General features: G+C 36.2%; 1 pseudogene; it reads right to left on the minus strand.

Annotated features, from left to right (window-relative positions):
* Positions 1-2,031: 2,031 nt before the first annotated feature.
* LOC133706354 (probable terpene synthase 6) lies at positions 2,032-22,189 on the minus strand (annotated as a pseudogene).
* Positions 22,190-23,325: the final 1,136 nt, after the last annotated feature.

Genomic DNA, 23,325 nt, shown 5'->3' on the forward strand with positions numbered 1-23,325 from the left:
GAAAGTACTTGTTCATTCTTAAGCAATAATCAATCTTCATTTTTTTTTAAACTTCATTGTAATATCTTCCGATCAAATATCACCATCGTTGATATTAGGTTGAGTTATCTTATATATGTTGAAGGAATCACCAATACATCAACATTAAAATTGATTTGGACCAAGACTTACTTTTTCTTGTCATTTAAAATGTATTTACACTTTTTCATCTTTATAAAGAAATCCATCAATCATTTTCAACCAAGTTATTGTTAATTTAATTTCTCTTGAGTTTTTTTTGTTACCTAGCTTAATTTCCAGATCTAGTTCTCAGTGGATATGACCTCGATCATACCGAGTTAATTGCTGCATCGCACACTCGTGCACTTGCGAGTTAAAACAAGTCGATCATAAAAAGCGGTCAAGCAATATGTTTCTTTTTCTAATTTTATATTTCAATATTTGATTTATTGAATATTGAGTTTCATAATTTATTGTGGCTGATAACTCATGTCATGAGTTTGGTGGATTGATTGAAGTTTTTTTTATGTTTTTTTAATTGTTAGTTTTTAAAATTTTATCCTTTAATATTGGGTTGATTGGGAATTAGACTTCATCAAAAAAAGATTCCACTTAGAAAAAAAACTAAAAAAAAAACTCGAGTTAACCGACTTAACCCGTCAAACTCTATTCAAATGAAAAAGAAAAAAAGACTATGAGGTAACAAGAAACAAACCTTTCAATTGCATTACTAAAATGTTGTATTTCTTCAAAAGTTGCATATGCATCATATGTATCATCTACTAGTGATACAATTTTTGTATATTTGGTGACCACCATCCGAGAGAAAGCATATTAAGGCTCGAAATAGATTGCATTTGCCCAGAAATAAAACTCTACAATTCTATCTCATTTTGAGATTGATATTATAAGGGGAAAATAAATTGTCTAAAAGAAGAGTCAAGTCTTCTAGTTTGGCTCCTAAACTCTACACATATTAAGAAATAAAAGAAAAATTATGCTTTCAAACGAAGGGAAATGCTAAAAAATTTCATGGAAAATGATTCATTTGCAAGAAGATTAGATACCAAGGTAATAGAGCACAACAAGACTTGTAGGCGTAGAGAAAAGGATGTTTTTCACTTACTAAAAAATGGATGATGAATATTTGTATATAAAAATTTTATTAACCTCTAAGATATTGACTATTAAAAGGTGATACTAAAGATGGATTTCAAAAAAGTTTCTCATCTAACCTCATGTTATAACATTTAGAAAGAACTTAAAGTGTGCCTTATTACTGAGTAAAGATACTTTCATGATGTTTTTTGGGAGCGGTAAATTTATACGTATAAAAAGTGAGATGTTTGTAAAAAAAAAAATATCTTTTTTTATGATATTTTTTAAATGAATATAATGATCATTGCAATTAAAAAGAAGATGAATAATAATAATAATAATAATAATAATAATAATAATAATAATAATGATGCATTTTCTTTTTACTTGCTTGAGTCTAGTGATATGTGGCATATCAAATTAGTGTAGGGTTTTCTAAAACATATAAATCTAGTGAAAATTGTAATTTAAATTTTTTTTCAAGAGTTCAAAGAATCTTATTAGACAATTTATGATTATTTAGGGTTTGAGCAAATATTACTTGAAAATTATTTTTTTTAATTAAATCAAAACTCAGTTATCAAATTTAATAAAATAAGGGACCTTTTAACGATTTAGAATCTAGAGAAGATCTTAAAGCTTAATCCATTAGATAAACCTTAAAAGATAGGTTACAAGTGAGAAAAAGTATTAGAATCACCAATCCTCTATATATATAAGAATAATATATAAATTAAGAATAGATAACCACTGCAAAGTTTAAATCTTTTCAATAAAATTCAAACTCAACTATCAGATTCACCACATACCATAATACATGCCATGATACACACTAGATCCAATAGTACATATAATATCCACGAGTCACTGCTCGTTTTATTACAATACATTCATAGAGAGTTCCACCACTTACCATAAGCTCGTTTTAGCTCAAAGTATGAATTCTACACCATTATTCATACAGAGGCACTTGCTCAATATATAATAAAGTGATATAATCTTTTAAACTTGATGGAATTGTGTAGGCATCGTCATCATTCCCATAAAAAACATCTGTAACTCGAATAAGATTAACAAAATGTTGAAGGAGAACCTTCGGAGCATTAGTTGGCCTCATGCATGTCCTTCCACGCATTAACGTCCATCTTTTGTATCTCTTCAATTGCTTTCTTCTCCGATGCATCATATTGTTTCATATAGCATTCAACACCGGATGCGCAGTCTCCTCTCTTTTGTTCATCCTTCAAATATATAAACGATGTTATAGTTTTGAGAAAATAAACTTAACATGAAAAATTTCTGAGCACAAAAATATTGAGAAGAAAGAAAGTTATTAAGTATATCATAAGTTGAACTAATACTTTTTCACTTAAAAGATAAAATTTGTAAATAATTTTCAAAATTGGTTCCTCGCTTATATAAGATATGAGAATACGATTCTCGATGTATCTAGTAATTTTTAATTTTAAGAATTCCGACATCGTACCTCGTGGCCCACAATGTCATTCATCAAACGACCGATCATCTTTCCAGCTTTAATAATTTTTGGATTACTTTTTAGCCATTCATACTCCTCCCCTCCTGCAACTTCTTCCATTCCAAGGAAGGATGCTGCCATAATTACCCCATAAGCACTTGTGGCTAATCCATTGCGCACATACTCATCGAATGTTGGGACATGGCGTTTATCTGCCCACTCCGCCTCCGCATGGTAGCCTCTCACCAATTCTTTGAACTAATAGCATACAAATAAAACAAAGATTGTGTGGTAAAACCTATGCAATAATTAAATTAATATATGTACAATAACAATATATTATGCTAGAAATAGTAAAAGAAAGCATCAGACTGGAAAAATATTCATACTGCTTCCTTCACATAATATGAGGCATAGTATCTTCCTTGCTTTCCCATATCATTCTCAGTTTCGTTGAAAAGATTCAGAAGAGCTCTATAAAGAACTTTCATGTAATCGGCAGGTAGTTGATCAATAGCATTCATGCTGCATCTGAAATTGAAACAGAAAATTACATTTCCTTTCCTGAACATCTTTGTATCGACTTCTTTGTTTATGAAAGATTTAGAAGAGAAAGACAGACTATGAGGTAACAAGAAACAAACCTTTCAATTGCATTAGTAAAATGTTGTATTTCTTCAAAAGATGCATATGCATCATATGTATCATCTACCAGTGATACAATTTTTGTATATTTCGTGACCATCATCCGAGAGAAAGCATATTGAGGCTCGAAATGGATTCCATTTGCCCAGAAATAGATCTCTACAATTCTATCTCTTGCATATGGAAACTCCTCAGAAAAATTTAAATCATTCCACCACCTAAAATGTAAATAGCAACCGAGTAAATTAAGAAATTCTAATAGAAACTTAGTTTGATAGTTCTCTATAACTTACCTCGAAACAATGGATAGCTCTTGTCGATGCAGTAACTGAACTCGATTGAAATCTATCTTGGCAAACTTGAGTAGAGTGTCCATGCGAGACTCGTCATCTTCGTAGAAAGAGATGTATTTTCTAGCCTCTATTCTTGGTACGCCTTTGTGAAAGGGCCGGATCAAAGCATTCCTAATATGGTCTGCTAGACGTGGGCTTGATTGCATAACCAAAGACTCCAGGTTTGCCTTTGTGAAAACTAGGGCATCATCCAGTATCTGTTCACCATGCACACTTAAAAACGAAGCTTCATACAAGCTCAGGATGCCTTTAACATCGTTGATGATTGTTTTCTTAAACTCTCCATTGGTGTCCTTGAACTTGTCGAACACAACTGATTCATAAAAGCGTACTGCACATTTTAGCCACCATTTTCAAAAGATGTTTGTGAATTATTTCAAGAGGGGAAAAACAAATTTCCAAAGAGTGATGGAATGTTCGAAATTCTTCAAGACAACTTTGATTTGGCTTGATGACCAATGCCAGTGGAAGAATTCAACGACGACGATTGTCATGTTTGCAGTGTTTTCAGTTTTTGTATATTATTCAGAGATTGTAATTCTATCTTTCTTTGCCTTCCTCTTCTTCAGAGCTTTGCGCAACTATTTCAAGATGCCTCTGGCTTAGTAAACAGATCAGCAATCTAATGTGTAGTGGGAATATGATGTGTAATAAGTTTCCCAAGAGCTACGCGTTCGCGTATAAAATGATAATCAAGTTCAATATGCTTGCTGCGAGCATGGAAAACAGGATTAACCGTCATATGGAGCGCACTGAAATTATTACAATAGAGCACCGGTGGAGATATCAAGGGAATGTGTAAGCCATGAAGGATGTAGGTCAACCAAGTAAGTTCTACAGCCGTGTTAGCCATAGCACAATATTCAGTTTCAGTGCTAGAGCGTGAAATAGTATGTTGTTTCTTAGCACACCAAGAGATGAGATTACATCCAAGGAAGACACAGTAGCCAGTGGTAGAACGTCGTGTAGTAAGACAGCCAGCCCAATCAACATATGAAAAAGTAGAGAAATTAAGATTAGTATTAGAAGTGAAGTGCAGACCATTATTAATAGTACCTTTGACATATCGTAAGATACAGCGGACCATTTTTAAGTGAACAGTTGTAGGAGCATGCATGAATTGAGAGATATAATTAACACTAAAAGAGAGATCTGGTCGAGTAAGGGTGAGATACAAGAGGGAGCCAACAAGCCCCCGGAAGAAACTGACATCCGCTAAAAGAGGAGCATTTGAGGAAGCTTTAGTTCGTGCTTCAAGTGGTGTAGTCATGGGTTTACAGTCAACCATATCAGCAAGTTCTAGAATTGTAAAGGCATAATGTGATTGTGATAAGTGAAGTCCATTTGGCGTGGGTGAAATTTCTATGCCAAGAAAATAATGAGCAGGGCCTAAGTCCTTCATGGCAAATTCTTGACCGAGTAGAGTAATGAAGTCTGCAACAAGTGTATCTATAGTTCTTGTAAGAAATATGTCATCAACATAAAGTAGGAGAATAAGAGAACCATGATCAGAATGAAAAGTAAATAGAAAAGGATATGCTAAGCTGCAAAGGAAACCGTATTTGAGGAGAAAGGAACTAAAACGATCAAACCAAGCACGAGGTGCTTGTTTAAGGCCATAGAGGGCACGTTGGAGCTTGCAGACATGATGTGGATGTTGAGGATCTGATAGTCCTGGTGGCTGTTCCATGTAGCGGTTTTCAAAAATCAAACCATGCAGAAACATATTTTTTACATCAAGCTACCGTAGGGGCCAATAATAAACAAGAGCTATAGTGATAATTAGCCGAATGGTGCCGGGCTTTACAACTGGAGAGAATGTTTCAGTGTAGTCTAGGCCATCAATCTGGTGATATCCTTTGGCAACAACACGGGCTTTGAGACGCTCCAAGCTACCATCAGATTTAAGTTTGGTTTTAAACACCCATTTGGAACCTATGATATGCATATCGGTGGTACGAGGTACCAATTTCCATGTCTGATTTTGGTGTAAGGATGTAAGTTCATCCTTCATCGCTGCTTTCCATCCTGGATGAGCTAGTGTAGCTCGCACAGATCGCGGTTCATGCGGTATCCCAGCAGAGATGACAAATGTTAATGCATACTTGGGATTTGGTTTTATGATGCCATGCTGGGACCCGGTGGTCATGGTGCGAAGAGCTGAAGTAAAGGAATTGGGAACAAACTCGTCTGTAGAGGCATCACTACAGGGAGGTTGTGCAGCTTGGTGTAGTGCACGTTGTGAACGAGTAACCATATAGTGAGGAGCTGAATTTGGGTGGTCCTGCTGCTGCAGAGTAGTTAAGTTCTTAGAGAGTGGTTGCTGGGAAATATCAGGGCAGAGATTGTGGGCAATCTCCTGCTGAGTGAGAGCTGCCACCTGCTGAATATCATTCTCCGAACTATGATGTTGTAGTGAGGAAGAGGGTTCTATATATGGATCAGTGGGAGAACCAGAATTAGAGACATCATGAAGGGATTGTATAGCCGCAGAGTTAGAGATATCAGGGCAAGAAGCTGCTGCTGTCTCCTGTTGGAATGTCTCCAGCTGAGTAATTGAAGTGTCATACTGCTGCTGAAGCTGCTGGCGAGTTGGAGTACTGTCACCATGGAATTTCAGAGCAACAGCAGCTGGAGAAATATTTGTAAAACACGCTGGTGTATCTGAGGTCATGGTAGGGAGCAGGGGTATGGCAGTAAGCTGAAGCATGGTGGCGCTGCTGGTGTTTTAGAGATATCTGCAGGAGAACATGAAGCAGGGATAGTTAGCCAAGAGTCAAATATGCTAATGACATGATTAGAGCGATCAATATTTGTGGTGGTATTAGTTTGTTTATATGGAAAGATAGATTCACTAAAAACCACATGTCGTGAGACAAAAAAAATTTTTGCTTGTTGGATGAAAGCATTTATATCCCTTATGTTGATCACTATATCCTACAAAAATACATGGAATACTTTTGGATCAAATTTATTTCATCTTGTGTCCCAAGTGTAAGGGAAACATCGGGAGCCAAAAATACGAAGAGATGAATAAATAGGGTGGTTACCATGTAATCGGAAGTACTGAGTGTCAGAGTTAAGAGCAGATGAGGGCAGTCTATTAATGAGATAAACGACAGTTGTGAAAGCTTCAACCCATAAAAATAAAGAAGTACCAATATGGAATAACATTGTCATACCTAGTTCTCTTATAATTCTGTGTCGCCTTTCAACCATACCTGTTTGTTCATAAATGTAAGGACAAGATACCTGGTGAACAATTCCTGTTCTCTTATAATAAAGAAGTACCAATATGGAATAACATTGTCATACCTAGTTCTCTTATAATTCTGTGTCGCCTTTCAACCATACCTGTTTGTTCATAAATGTAAGGACAAGATACCTGGTGAACAATTCCTGTGGAGCGAAAATGACTTGATAATTTTGAGTTAATAAATTCTCCTCCTCCATCTGAGTGAAAGACTTTGATCTGTTTATTGAATTGCCTACTAACATACTTTTCAAATGATATAAACACTGTTAGAAAATTAGATTTGTTATGAAGAGGAATTATCCATGCATATTTAGAGAAATCATCTACTAGGCAAGCATAATATTTGAATTTTCCAATAGATAAAACAAGGGCAGGTCCCCATAAATCACAATGTATTTTTTTCAAAAACATCAGTACTTGAATGTTCAGAATGTGAAAAAGGTAATTTGCTAAGTTTTCCTAATTAACAACTATCACAAAGGTGCTCAGTCTTCATAGCTCTTGTGACGTCAATCAATCCTTTATTTTTTAATAGCTGCACTGCAGAAGCTTGAGGATGTCCTAGGCGTTGATGCCAAACTGCTGCTAATCTAGTTTTAAAACGATAAGAAAAATGTAATTCTGGCAAGTTGTGCAAGACATAAAGATCACCCTTACGTCTACCTGTGATCAGAGGTTGTCTTGTTTTCCGTTCCTTAACACAAAAATTGACGTCGGAAAACTCACAGTTCACAGGAAATTGTTTAGTAAGCTGACTTATTGAAAGTAAAATTTTAGTTAATTCAGGAACAAGAAGAACATCATTAATAGGTAATTTAGTATTGTTTTGTTTAATAAATGAATCTCCAATACCAACAATCGGTAGAGACGATCCATTTCCAATAACAATAGAATTAGTTCCAAAATACTTACGAACATCAGTTAACATACATGGCTTACTTGTCATGTGATTCGATGCACGAGTGTCTGATGTCCATTCCGTGTCAACCACAGTGTTGTCTAGCGTAAGGGCTGCTAGTGCTTGTGGGATTTCAGTGTCCTGAGTAGTATTTTGTTTAGGTATCCACCAGCATATTTTAGCAATATGATCCGTTGTGCCACAATATTGTCATTTGTCTTCACGATACAAATCTCGTTCTGTTTGAGTCATGCAGCGTTCTCCTGGTGGTGGAGGACGACGTTGTTGAGTGGGATTAAAATACCTTCTGTTTTGACCTCTGGATTGCTGCGCTTGAAATCCTCTTCCACTGGATGTGAACTGATATGTGCTGCGTGCTGAGGAAGGCTGTTGTGTTCTCTGCTGATGGCTTTGCTGTTGTTGTGAAAACTGTGTGTTTGATATATATGTATGAGAGGAGAAACAATTACGGCGTTGATCAAAATTTTGAAGCTGTGAAACCAGCTCTGAAAAGGATGGTCTTGGAGGCTTCAACATGGTTGTTGTGAAGTTTTCATATTGTGGACCAAGGCTGGTGAGAAGACAAAAAACCTTTTCATTGTCTGAAACTAGTTTTTCAATTGCAGTAAGGCTGTCACACAAGCTTTTAAAGGTGCGGATATGCTCTTCCATGGATTGATTTTCATGTTTACGGAAGTAGGTAACCTGCTGACGAAGTGTAAATTCACGTTCTTGTGAATCCTTAGCATACGCATTCTTCAGTGCTTCCCAAACAGCAGATGCTGTTTCTAGTCCAACAACAAGACTAAGTGCTTCTTCAGACAAGGTTCCAATAATCCAACCTCGAAGGAGTCGGTCAGATTTTCTCCAAGTGATGAAGGCTTCTGTTAGGACTGGTACTGTATTTTCTGTTTGCAGATTGTTGATTGAATCTTGTGTGTTGTATTTTGCTGGTGCAGGATCTTCATTGGTGAGATGCTCAACTAGCTCCTGACTTTCTGCAAGAGCCAGAGCTTGTTCTCTCCATAATGAGTAGTTTGTTTGGTTAAGTTTGAGGGTAATAAAGTTGCCAACATTGAGAGATAACAAAGTCATTGTGAAATATGTAATTGTATTTGATATGTGTGAGCTCACTCTAGCTCTGACACCAAGAGAAGAAAGCTGAATAAGGGAATGCAGTAGATGAAGAATATGAATTTACTACATTTACTGTTAGGAATACAAACGTGAGCACTAATTCTAATTTGTATAGGATACTCTTTATATATAGAGTAGTAATTAACTATAGCCTTTTCATCACTTATTTCTTTCTATGAATACAATATTCCTTATTTATGCATATTGATTTGTTTCTGATATGAGGTAGCTGTAGTTTCCTTCTATGAGAGATCTGCCATGGCTGTAGTTTCTTTCTTTAAGAAGTAGCCGTTGGTTGAGGTAGCTGTTGATTCCTATGATTTCCATGTATGGTTAATTACCATTCTGAATAGTAGCCGTTGGAAGTGTTAATTCATAATGGTTGCTGACAAGGGTGAGGATCCTGTGGTGCTGCTGCTGCTGTCTCCTGCTACTGCTGCAGAGTTGTTTTGTTACTGTTAATACTTGAGACATTCTATTTTTGGACGCGAATCTATCACAAGTTGAATATGTGAATACTTTAGACTGGCAGGAAGAGTTGGACATGTTCCCTTCATCTACGCCATTAGAGGATTTGAGGCTCAGGTGTGACAGGTTGAGAGCCATTGGATACAGGATAGAAGAAACAGTAGGTGACTTGGCAACTCAATTGGAGAGGTTTCATGCTATATTTTCGTGGAGGGATCGAGGAGCTGCTTTAATCTTCACACTTTTCTGCCTAGTCGCTTGGATAGTGTTTTACCTCGTGGCACCTACCTAATGAGGTCTCCAAGATTTCAAGTTACTCTCGCACCAATACCTCAAAACGTATTCAGGAGGTTGCCTTCGAGAGATGATTGCTTGCTTTGACCTAGCAGTCTATACATCATTGATGGATCAGTCTATACATCATTCAGCGCTTTCCTGCTTGATTTGTTTTCCTTGCCCTGTTTTCTGAAACAGGCCTTAAGCTTCTGGTAATCGACCCAACTTGGGAAATTTTTCGAAATAACATTGCAGATGAGAAACAGGGTATGTATTAAAGTTTGAGTGTTTAGAGTGTTGGATGGGGGTTGAGGTTGGAGGTGATTGGGTTTGTAGGTCTGGGCGGTAATATTAGGTTGTTGAATGTAACTGTGAGATAAAGGTTTGTTATCTGGAAGGAAAGTTTTGGTTTTTGAAAGAGAGTGTTCCCCCCCATCTTTCGTTTTTTTTAATAAGGAAGAACTTTTTATCTAAAACTTTTTTTATTTTTATTTTTATTTTTAAACTCCTTCCATTTTATAAACCTCAAAAGATAGATTACAAAGAGATGGAGTGTGATAAAACCAACAATCCTATATGAAACAAATACATAAGTAATATAAAAATAATATATAAAATTTAGAAAACTCACAACAAGATTTAACTTTTTTAAAAATAGAATTCAAACGCAACTTTTAAATTCAATATATATATATATATATATATATATATATGAGGAAAAAAACACACACTTATAGTCTATCTTAGAGATTATAATGTTCACGAGTCACCTGCTCGTTTTATTACAATGCATTCGGCAACATTCATAGAGAGTTCTAGCATGAGCTCAACGTAAGAATTCTACCCCATTATTCACACATAGGCACTTGCTCAACATATAATAAAGTGACATAGTCTTTTAAACTTAGTGGGATTGTGTAGGCGTCGTCATTATGCCCATACGTAACCTCGGTAACTCGAACAAGGTTAACAATATGTTGAAGGAGAAGCATTGGAGCATTAGTTGGCCTCATGCAATCTTCATTGATGTCCTTCCATCCATTTGCAACCATCTTTTGTATCTCTTCGATTGCTTTCTTTTCCGAGACATCATATTGTTTCATGAAGCATTCAACACCGGATGCACAGTCTCCCCTCTTCTGCTCATCCTTCAAACAAATATAGGATTATAATGGTTAAAAAAGAAACTTAGCATGACAAATTCAAAACACAAACAAAACAAAAAAAGACAGGAATAGTCATGAGTAGAGCCTTGGTTCCTTTTTACTGATGCAAAAAACACTACCAGAAAACCAAAGAAAAGCAACGGAATTACCGACGGAATTTTTCCATCAGTAATTTATACCGACAAAAATAATTCCGTCTCAAAATCCATCGGTATATACCGACGGATTTATTCCGTCGGTATATACCGACGGTTTCGCCGACGGGGTATACAGTTCGTCTAGAAATATGCAACGGCGTGGTGACGTCAGACGATTTTACCGACGGAAAGTACCGAGGGATTCAAACTGAGATAGCCGTACAGTGACGTGGCGCTGTCACCGACGGCATCACCGACGGAAGTAATCCGTCGGTGATTCCGTCGGAAAAAACCATTATATGCACCCATCTGCCGACACTCTCTTCCTCTGTTTCTCCTTCTTCTTCTTTCCCATCCCACCTCTCCCCTCTCAAACTACAGCTCCCTTCCCAAACTGCAGCCAAACACCCATCCCAAACTCTCCACTATTCTCAACACGAGCACTCAAGTTTCTTATATCTTGTACGTGGTCACAATATCCGTTTCTTGTAGATTTTATCATTTTTTTGTAAGTAAATCTATCCTTTTTAGTTTTAATATTTAATTGTGAATTTTATTGTTTTAGTATATGTATTTTGTTAATGTTTGTACTTGTTTAATTGTTATTTGTCAAAGAAACTTGTAGTATGAATGTATAATTTTGTAGTTGTTATAGTTTGTTTTAGATTTTATCAAATTATATTTGTTTGTAAATTGTTGAAATTTTGTTTGAATTACACCGAATTAAATGTGTCGTTGTGATGAAATAAATAATTAATAGCTTGTTTAAGTGTCTTGTTTAATTGTTATCAATTATATTTCGAAGTTGTGATTTCTATAAATTTATATATGTATAAATTTGTATGTATGAACGTTGATAGTTGATAATTGATAATGAATATTTAACATAAGTGTTGTTTTAGTTTGTTGGATAATGTCGGGGAAAACCAATATTTTTGTTATGTTTTATAGAGGTTCAATAGAAGTCATGGATGATCGTTCATGGATGTATCGGGACTCACCCCAAGGATTACGGAGGATGGATTATTGTAACGGTGTCCAGGGTTTTATTAATTTCGCAACATCTATTCCGAGGAATTTTACTGATGGTGGTATTAGGTGTCCATACAGGAAGTGTAAAAATTTAAAGTTTCTGCATCAAGATGTTGTAACGATGCATCTTCTAACCAAAGGGTTCATGGAAGATTACCTGTGTTGGTATGCTCACGGAGAACTATTTGTTCCTGATGAGAGCATGGAAGAACAAGTGGTTGGGTCAACTTCTAGTGCTAGCAACATGCATGAAGTTGGAAATGAGAACAGTAATCCTTACAGGAATATGGTTATGGATGCAATGAGAATGAGTGAAGGTAATGTCAGGGAATGTCCAATCATAGAAGAAGAACCTAATACAGATGCAGCAAGGTTTTTTGATCTGTTGAGAGATTCTGACGAACCATTATGGGATGGCTGCACGAACCACGATAAATTATCAGCCGTAGCACAGGTGTTCACCATCAAGTCAGATCACGGGTTGAGTGAGGCCGGTTATGACAAGATTATTGAATGGGCGAGAAGCATTTTACCTGAAGGGAACAGGCTGAAAGAGAACTTCTATGCTGCCAAGTCCATGATGAAACCCCTCGGTTTAGGATACCAGAAAATTGATATATGCCCTAACTTCTGCATGTTATACTACCTTGAAAATGCTGAGATGACCGAGTGCATGACATGCGGGCATTCCCGTTACAAACCCAGAACTGGTAGAGAGAAGACTCTCGTGGCATATACAAAACTTAGATACTTCCCAATCACACCTAGACTACAGAGGTTATTCATATCACCAAGGACTGCTGAACACATGACATGGCACCAATCACACCATGCGGTTGATGGAGTGATGGTTCATCCTTCTGACGGTGAAGCCTGGAAACACTTTAACAGTATGCATCCTCCCTTTTCAGCTGAATCAAGGAACGTGCGTCTTGGGTTGGTCGGATTCAACCCATTCGGGTCATTTGCTGCTCCTTATTCTTGTTGGCCGGTCATACAGACGGATTCAACCCATTCGGGTCATTTGCTGCTCCTTATTCTTGTTGGCCGGTCATACTGACGGTTTATAACTTGCCACCGGGGATGTGTATGAGGCTAGAGTTCATGTTTTTATCTATGGTCATACCAGGTCCGAGCAGTCCGGGGCGGAATATAGATGTTTGTCTTCGTCCATTGATTGATGAGTTGACGCAGTTGTGGTCCTCTGGAGCTTTGACTTATGACATCTCGAGGAAACAAAATTTTGTTATTAGAGCGGCTTTGATGTGGACTATCAATGATTTCCCAGCTTATGGAATGGTTTCTGGTTGGAGCACGCATGGAAAGCTAGCATGTCCATATTGTATGGAGAACAACAAGGCATTCACGCTAACAAACGGGGGTAAAGCTTCTTTTTTTTACTGTCACCGTCGTTTCTTGCCACATAACCACAGGTACAGAAATAACAGAAAGGATTTCTTTGTTGGCAGAGTTGAAAATGATGTTGCACCCCCGCCTCTTGCCGGTGAAGAATTGTTTGATGTTGTGTCAGAGTACGGTGAAATTGTGTTTGGTCTCCAATCAGGTAAGCAGAAGTTTCCTGGTTTTGGTTTGACCCATAATTGGGTGAAGCGAAGTATATTTTGGGAGCTTCCTTATTGGAAGACCAATCTTCTCCGCCATAACCTTGACGTCATGCACATTGAAAAGAACGTGTTTGAGAACATTTTCAACACCGTTATGGATGTGAAGGGGAAGACAGAGGACAACATCAAGGCTAGATTGGATGTAGCGCTATTTTGTAACCGTAAAAATATGGAGTTGGTTTGTGATGGGTCACGGGTCGCAAAACCAAGAGCAAGCTTCGTGCTAGAGAAAAACGCATAACTACTAGTCTACAAATGGCTTAAGAGTCTACGTTTCCCCGATGGACATGCCTCGAACATATCAAGGCTGGTTAATACGGAGGAATGCAGATTATATGGAATGAAGAGTCATGACTGCCATGTGTTTATGCAAACACTCATCCCATTAGCTTTTCGTGATTTGTTGCCAAAGGGGATATGGGATGCACTAACGGAGATTAGTCATTTCTTCAGAGACATATGCTCCAGCAAGTTGAATGTTGATCACATTGAAAGGCTTGAAAAGAATATCGTCGAGACAATATGCAAACTTGAGATGATATTCCCTCCACCATTTTTTGACTCAATGGAGCATCTACCCGTACATTTACCGTTTGAGGTAAAAGTTGGAGGACCGGTCCAGTATAGATGGATGTATCCATTCGAGAGGTTAGATATTACAGTTGCTATGACATTTATAATTAAATGTTTTTATTTTTATTTTAATGTTTTTAATTGATAATTTTTTATTAATATATATATATATATGCAGGTACTTGTTCAATCTTAAAAAAAAGGTTAAGAACAAGGCGCATGTTGAGGCGTCAATATGTGAGGCGTATATTGTTGAGGAGATCTCAACATTTATCTCATACTATTTCGAACCTCATTTGAGAACGAGGATAAACTGTGTTCCACGGCATGATGATGGTGGTGAAGTGCATTCAAGTGGGAACTTGTCAATATTCTCCAATCCTGGACGACCCACACCTAAAAATGTCGTGAGTGGAAGATATTTGTCTGAAATAGAGTTCAGACAAGCACACAATTATGTCCTATTTAACTGTGATGAGCTTAGACCTTTTATTAAGTAAGTGGATGTTCGACTTAAACTTTGTCAAGAGTGTACTATTTATGTTTTGTGATACCATACACTCATATACTTTGGAACAACCTTGCAGGCAACATCGACGATACTTACTATCCAATAACTCACAGCTGACCGAATCCCAGATCTTTCAATTACAAGATGAACAATTTGCCACATGGTTTAGAACACATGTAAGTCCTATCACAAACTCATTATCTCTTGCAATGTAATTAATTATTATTGTTGTTACATAATATCCGTTTATTGATTATTGTTGTATTTAATTTACAAGCTAGGTTTATCAAATGGGAGGTAGTGTTGTTATTTCACTGTCTTTACTGTGTCTGGGCCCTGAAAGAAAAGTCAAGTGCTATAATGGATATTTTGTCAATGGATATGTCTTTCATACTGAAGAATACGGGCATGGAAGAAAGACATACAACAGCGGTGTTTGTATTAAGGGATCGACTTCTAGTGAGTTTGAAGTTGACTACTACGGTAGATTGAAAGAGGTCATCGAAGTGCAATATCATAGCGAGCAAAATAGAGTGTTTTTATTCAAATGCTATTGGTATGACACAACTGACAGAGGAATCAGAGTAGATCCTCACTATGGTCTCGTTGAAATCAATTCAAAAGCTAGACACCGCAACGTAAACGACGTCTTTGTTTTCGCAAAGCAATGCCAACAAGTTTATTACACATACACCCCTTCCTTTAGAAAGGACCGATCAAGAGTTGATTGGCTATCCGTTTTAAAAACAAAACCCAAGGGTCGTGTCGAGGTTGTTCAGGATGAGAACAAAAGACACAAGGGTGATAGATGAAGTCTTTCAAGCAAGTGAGTTGGTTGAACCATACCGAGTTGCTCCGTCGATTGACTTAGAAGAAAATTTGAATTTTCATGTTTTCAACGATAGTCTTGTTGATGTTGACGCAGAGGAGTTAAATGTTGTTCTGAGCTCTACTAGTGGAAGAAAGAATGTTGTTGAAGAAGATGATAACGAAATTGAAGGGTGCGATGAAGCTGATGATAACAATTCAATAGAGGACGACGATGAAAATTCCGAGTAACTAAACATGTTATAAAGCCTTATTTTTATAATGTAATAATTTGAAACATGAAATATTTATTCTTCTTTAAGGGTCAGCCTTTGTTATTGTGTTGTGTGTTTTGTAAGATTGCAATTCAAGATTTTTTGAGAGGGTTACATTAAAAAAATAAGAAAAATTTACCTTTTCACCGACGGATTTACCGGCGGAATATAAACCGTCGGTATTTCACAGAGAGTTGCAAAACAAATTACGGGATTTTGCCACATTCACCGATGGATTTACCGACGGAATATAAACCGTCGGTATTCCACAGAGAGTTGCAAAACAAATTACGGGATTTTGCCACATTCACCGACGGATTTCCGATGGATAACGCATGTGTGACACGTGTCCGTCTGCACCTGTACCGACGGAATTTCTGACGTCCAATACCGACGGCATTACCGACGGATCACGCATGTCTGACACGTGTCCGTCTGCACCAGTTTCGACGGATTTGCCGACGGATCGAAAAGTTTGGCGGGATTTCCAAACTTTTTGGTGCGCATTTCAATTAATTTCCGACGGAATTACCGACGAAAATTAATTGCACCGACAGCAAATAATTTCCATCAGAAATTCCGTCGGAAATATTGCTATATATACCGCCCTCCCCCCCCCCCCCCACTTTGTTCATCTTCTCCTCTTCACAGAGAGTTGCAAAACAAATTACGGGATTTTGCCACATTCACCGACGGATTTACAACGGATTTCCGACGGCATTTCCGACGTCCAATACCGACGGAATCACCGACGGGTTGTCCCATGTCTGACACGTGTCCGTCTGCACGATTACCGACGGACTTTCCGACGTCCAGTACCGACGGCATTACCGACGGATCACGCATGTGTGACACGTGTCCGTCTGCACCCGTACCGACGGAATTTCCGACAGATTTGCCGACAGATCGAAAAGTTTGGCGGGATTTCCAAACTTTTTGGTGCGAATTTCAATTAATTTCCGACGGAATTTCCGACGGAAATTAATTGCTGTCGGTGCAATTAATGTCCGTCGGAAATTCCGTCGGAAATATTGCTTTATATACCGCCCATCCCCCCACTTTGTTCATTTTCTCCTCTTCTCCCTTTCTCTTCTCCTCTTCTCCTCTTCTCCCTTTCTCTTCTCCCTTGCTCTTCTTCTCTCATTTATATTTAGCTTTTAGAAGGATTTTATTGTTTTGGTGGTAGTTTTAAAAGGTATGTATCCCTTTTTCTTTAACTTTATCTTTTTTTTATTTTAATTATGATTATTTTTTTTAGTGTTCTTTGTTTTGTATATTGTTTGTAGATAAAATCTTAAATTCAACACATTATTAAGGTAAGCATTTTTTATTCCCAAATTTATTTTGAATTGATATAATGTTTTTTAGTTTTTTAATTTGTTTGTTTTGTGTTTATGTTGTGTGTTGTGTGTTGTGTAGTGTTTTTTATTTTTTTAATTTTATTTATTAATTTTAGTTTTTTAGTTTTGATATTATTGTTTGTATTGCTATAATTGTTATTGTTGAATTTTATGTTAAAAATATTAATTTATAAATATAATTGTTATTGTTGATTTATTTTAAAAATGTTAATTTATATATATAGAATTGCATTTAATTAGTTTATCTTAATTTAGGATATTATTGTTTGTATTGCTATAATTGTTATTGTTGAATTTATGTTAAAAATGTTAATTTATAAATATAATTGTTATTGTTGATTTGTTTTAAAAATGTTAATTTATATATATATATAATTGCATTTAATTAGTTTATCTTAATTTAGGATATTTGTATGACTTAAATCTAATGTTAGTACCAATTTAACAATGAATGTTCATAGTTGTAATTCTATATGATGTTATTGAATAAAATGTTGTGTTGATGATGATGAGTTGGGTTGAGATCCAGGATGATTGGATCGGGATGTGAAATAAAATTGGAAGTGTAATATGATTTTGTCGACAACTTGGGACCCCCCAGTACAGGGGAGACTCTGTCGATTTTTTTTTTAAATAATCAAAGTTAATTATGTAATTATTCGTATACATTTGTGTAGATGCGTAGAATGAAATCTACAGCACGTCGTCAGAAGACGGTTGCAGCTAGTTCTTCTAGCAGCGAGGAGGACGTATCCTTAGGTGCTGATCACGGCGAGGAATCTACGCCAACTTGTGATGCTGCCTCTTCTAGCGCGGTTTCACAGCGCAGAAGCGGTGTGCCTTCACAGCGGGGTCAATTCACCCGCAAGTACCAGGCACAATGGAAGGATGACCTCTCAATGTAAGTTTGTTTAGGTTTTAGTTTTTTTATATATACTTATTTTGTGACAAGAAATCACAATTAATATTAATTACTACTTTTATTTAATTTCAGGTTCACAAACATTGAGGCTGCAAGGACTATAACATTGGCGTTTAAATTGTCGATGGAGATTCCATTGTTTCAATGGAGCAAGGTTTCCAAACATCCTGAGTGGAAACCTAATATCGATGCATGGTTTAAGCGATTTTAGGTCGGTGTTAATTTTTAATAAATGATTTATATAATTTTATATCTTGTACTATTTTTATTTTATATGAATTATTTATATACACAGAACAAATTTGAGTGGGATAGGGCGAACAACAATGTTGTGAGGAGGGTATGGGAGAATCACGCGGCAACTAGGTAACATCGAAAATAATATTTATTTTTGTTTTATAATTTTATGTTTTAAATTCTAATTTGTTACTATGGAAGTAGGTTGCGTGATTTTTGGTATGACACCCAAAAAAAATCAAAAAGACATGCGAGGGATAACGGTCTTGAAGGATGGAATGAGGTGGCGGTTTGGCAGGAATTCAAACCGCCATTCATCTCAGGGGAAATATGGACGGCATATATTGAGCACGTGACCTCAGAGCAGTTCTCACGGCGCTCACAGTCTGGCGCCGACAACCGGAACCGGCAAATTTATGGTTCGGTGACCACGCACACTGGCGGATCCGTCCCATTCAGCGCACATGCAAAGCGGATGGTAAGATTAATTTTAATGAAATATATCGTTAATTAATTTGTCGTTCCTTATAATATATTTAACTTTCAACCTATTTTTTCCTTACAGGCTGTGTCTCTTGGACGTGAACCGAGTCCAATGGAGCTGTTTGTAGAGACGCATGTGCGGAGTCAAGACCGCCAAAAGGGGGTGCAGCAGTTCGTGGACAACCGTGCTCAGCACTTCGTAGTATGTTCGTTCATTCATTTTATTTTGTAAGTTATTATTTTCTTGAATTGCATCTTGAATTGCATTTGATGATTTTTTTACCGATGGAATTTTCAGGAGACCTATAATAGCCGGTTGAGGGAGAGATATGGGGACAATCCGTCGACCCATCCAGATTTCGATCCAGATTTGTGGATGGAGGCGGGATCGTCTGGTGGACCTGATAAAAATAGGGTCTACGGGCTCTCCAACACTACGGCTGACAACTTGCGTTCGACTCGTAGTGTCTCAACTGTTGGAAGCTCTCCATCAGTATCGAACACCCAGTCTGAGGAGTTCATTGCGTTGAAACAACAATATCAACAACTCTCGGCGAATTATGATGAGCTCCGTCAAATAGTCATGGAGATGAGATCAAAGATGGGTGACGATACTTGTGCAGCTTCTTTTTGGCCGTATGGTCCCAGGAACAACCAGCCTCCTCCTCCTCCTCCGCCTCCTCCTCCAGCTTCGCCGCTATTCTAGTTTAATTTTGCTTTTTAAACACATTAAATTTGTAATGAATATTATTTAACATTACTTTTACATTATTAATGTTTAATGCATTTCTATTTGTTTATTAAGGTTTTTTACAATTAATAAATTATTTTATATATATATATTTTAAATACCTACCGACGGATATACCGACGGATAGTATCCGTCGGTATTTAACAGAGAGTTGCCGAACAATTACCATCCATGCCATCATTATCGACGGCATCACCGACGGATATAATCCGTCGGGGATTAAATTCCGACGGCATTACCGACAGATAATATCTGTCGATATTACACAGAGAGTTGCAACAAAATTACCAGCCATGCCATACTTACCGACGGAAAATCCGTCTGTAATGCTGTCGGTAATTACCCTTGAAATTACCGACGGATTTATTCCGTCGGTAATGTTACCGCGGGAAACTTTTTTTTTGGCGCGCGCGTATCCGTCTGTAAACCGTCGGTGTTTCCGTCGGTGGGTGGTTTTTTTTATTTGCGACAGAATTAGCGATGAAAATGGGATTTACCGACGAATGTTTTACCGACGGACGTGTTCCGTCGGTGAGTCCGTCGGTATTATTTTCACCGACGGATTTCATTGTTGTCACCGACGGAATGAGTCCGTCGGTAACACTGGATAATGTTGTAGTGAAATTAAAAAATCAAAATATCTAGGAGAAACAATTCAGTATATCATAAGCTGAACTAGTTTACTTAAAGATAGAATTTGTTAATACTTTTTAAAATAAGTTCTGCTAGATTGGTGACTTGCGCTAAGCGGCAGATCAAATTAAAATTTTTAAAATATACAAAAAAAATATCTAGGTATTGCCAATGTTTTTTTAGTAATTTTTTAAAAAAACTATACATAAGCTTATTTAATGTAACATGATCGTCAATTTGATGGGTTCAAAAACAACTCAAACGACTAGTAAAAATATAATTTGATTAAAAAAATAACAAGATAATATTTTAAAAAAACAATTTGAATAGCAATATATTGGATTGATCTTGAATAATCTATATTAATCGGTCAAATCCACAACTCAAATTATAAAATTATAAAAACCCTCCTATAAAGCAAATCAAACCAAATAAATTAAAGAGAATCTAATACTTTTCAAAATAGGTTCTATATTTAAATGGTAAATGAGAATTCAATTATCAATATATCTAATAAATTTTTTTTTTGGGATTTAAATATCATACCTCATGGCCCACTATGTCATTCACTAAACGACAGATCATCTTTTCCAGCTTTCATAATTTTTGGATTACTTTTTAGCCATTTATACTCCTCCTGCCCTGCAACTTCATCCATTCCAACGAAGGATGCTGCCGTAATTACCCCATAAGCACTTGTGGTTAATCCATTGCGCACATACTCATCAAATGGTGGGACATGGCCTTCATCTGCCCACTGCGCCTCCACTCGGTAGGCTCTCGCCAATTCTTGGTATGCCTTTGTGAAAGGGCCGGATCAAAGCATTCCTAATATGGTCTGCTAGACGTGGGCTTGATTGCATAGCCAAAGACTCCAGGTTTGCCTTTGTGAAAACTAGGGCATCATCCAGTATCTGTTCACCATGCACACTTAAAAACGAAGCTTCATACAAGCTCAGGATGCCTTTAACATCGTTGATGATTGTTTTCTTAAACTCTCCATTGGTGTCCTTGAACTTGTCGAACACAACTGATTCATGAAAGAATAATTTTAGTGTTCTAGTCATTTTTTTAATAATCTTAATTTGACCATAGATTACTTCTTGTCAATGAAAGAAAGATTTAGCAGAGTTTAAAGTGCTGTCCAAGAATTAATTTTTCAGAAGTCAAGATTTAATTTTTCCTCTGGAATTAATGAATGCTCTCATAGTGTCAAAGAACTAATTTTGGAGATGGTAATTAAGGTTTGAAAGGCTATAAAGTACTGGAAGTATGCGCTCACCACAAGGCATTTTGAATCCATGCTGTCTCAATACTCGAAATAGAAGTGACAAAGTGTAGAGATCGAAGTCATGCTTCTCAAGAAGATGGGGAAGGTCATCAAAAATTTCTTTCAGGCTGTTTTCAATCTCGTCGTCAAAATGATATGACACACCGAGCCGACATGACAGATTAATGAATTCAATATGTTCCACTGTATCCTTTTTGGATGCCATCAGCATGTCCTTCACATTTTCCTTCAACTCTTCTACTTGTCGGCTGTATGACTCGAATTCCTGCAGTGAAATATTCAGTTAATATAAATTGATAGCTTTGAGTAATCCTTAACGTGTTTTTGTTTTTCTCTACTCTATTGATAATGTTTTTTCTTATAGAATTTTACTCCATAAAAAATGAAGTCTCTGTTTAAAGTAAAAGTAATCAGCAGCAAAAGATACATATGAATATTTTATCATTAAAAAGAGAGAGAGAAGTGATATATATATGGTTAAGAAAAAAAAAAAAAACAACTGTGAAACATCAGATGATAATCATATATAGTGCAGAATTGGATGATATATAGATCCCACTAATCTAAAAGCTTAATTATATACAGTTTTTTTTCTTGATACTTAAAATCATTAAAAGAAGAATACACTGTTATACACACAGAAGAGAAGTAGAATACCGTTTGTGGGAAGGAAAATGAAGCGAAGCTACAACCCCACACGCTTGGGGGGAAATTTGCCTCTGGACGAGAATGGTTTGGTTGATTGGTGTTTGCTGTTAAATGTGCTTGGGTTTCCATTTTCTTGAATGAAATAGAGACCAGTACTTTGATGCTCGAGCACCTAAATCATCATCAAAGGAAGGCTATTTATAGGGAAATTGCATGACGTTTTTTACTATACCTTTTCTTATTGAACTCCTTAATAATAATAATAAAAGATGGACGTGATTTTGATGCTAAATGAGTGTTTTTAAATTTGCCAGTGGTTGATTTTTAGAATATATTCTTTATATATATATATTTGGTATGTATACTACATTTACTCATGTTTTTTAAGAGATACAAGTACTCCAACACCAATCAATGAATCCAAACAAATTTGTCCTTCATTTGTAATAAACTCATAAGAAATATGGTCATGATAATATATAAATTATTAACAAAACAACTAAATCATTAAGTATTCATATAAACAATGAACGACATTAATATATTATTTTAATTATTTAATGGCATATTTATTATGCAGCTCACTTGATTAATATGTAGTGTTATTAAACAATGAATCATTAATTTTTTATTTTAACTTACTGAATGGATAGGTTATGTCGGGAAAATTCCCATATAATTCAATTTTTAAGCAAAGTATCAAATTAGAATTTTTAAAGTTTGAACACTTATGCATAATTTAATGACAATGTCTAAAACTTAAAAGTTGGTTATAGCCATCCGCCCCAGTTGAATTGGACTTCTAAAACCCCTAATTAAATTTGTGTCTGTCCAACCTTTGCAAGATTGATTGGTTTGTAAATTTGATTTCTTTTCATGTGTTCTGCCTTGTATATCATTCATAAACCTATATAAAAGACATTACATGTCAGAAAATTCCTTATAAACTATTTTATATAAATCACATGTTTTTGAAAAGTTAACAAAACATTTTCAAAAAACAGAAAAAGAGTAAACGATTGATTTAATTTTTTTATAATTTAGCCTTATTGTAAATGATGTCAGATATAATGGAATGTGATGTGATGGCACATTAATGTAATTTTTAAAATTATAATTTAATGACTCGTTAAAGTACAAGCATTATATAAAAAAAGATTAAATAATAAACCATTACATGATTAAGAATAATTACGCAGATATCTAATTACAAAAAGTGCAGTTCCAATTAACTTCCTAAACACGAAGCAACCTTATAATAACTA

The sequence above is a fragment of the Populus nigra genome, chromosome 11 (assembly GCF_951802175.1).
Source record: "Populus nigra chromosome 11, ddPopNigr1.1, whole genome shotgun sequence".
NCBI classification, from domain to species: domain Eukaryota; kingdom Viridiplantae; phylum Streptophyta; class Magnoliopsida; order Malpighiales; family Salicaceae; genus Populus; species Populus nigra.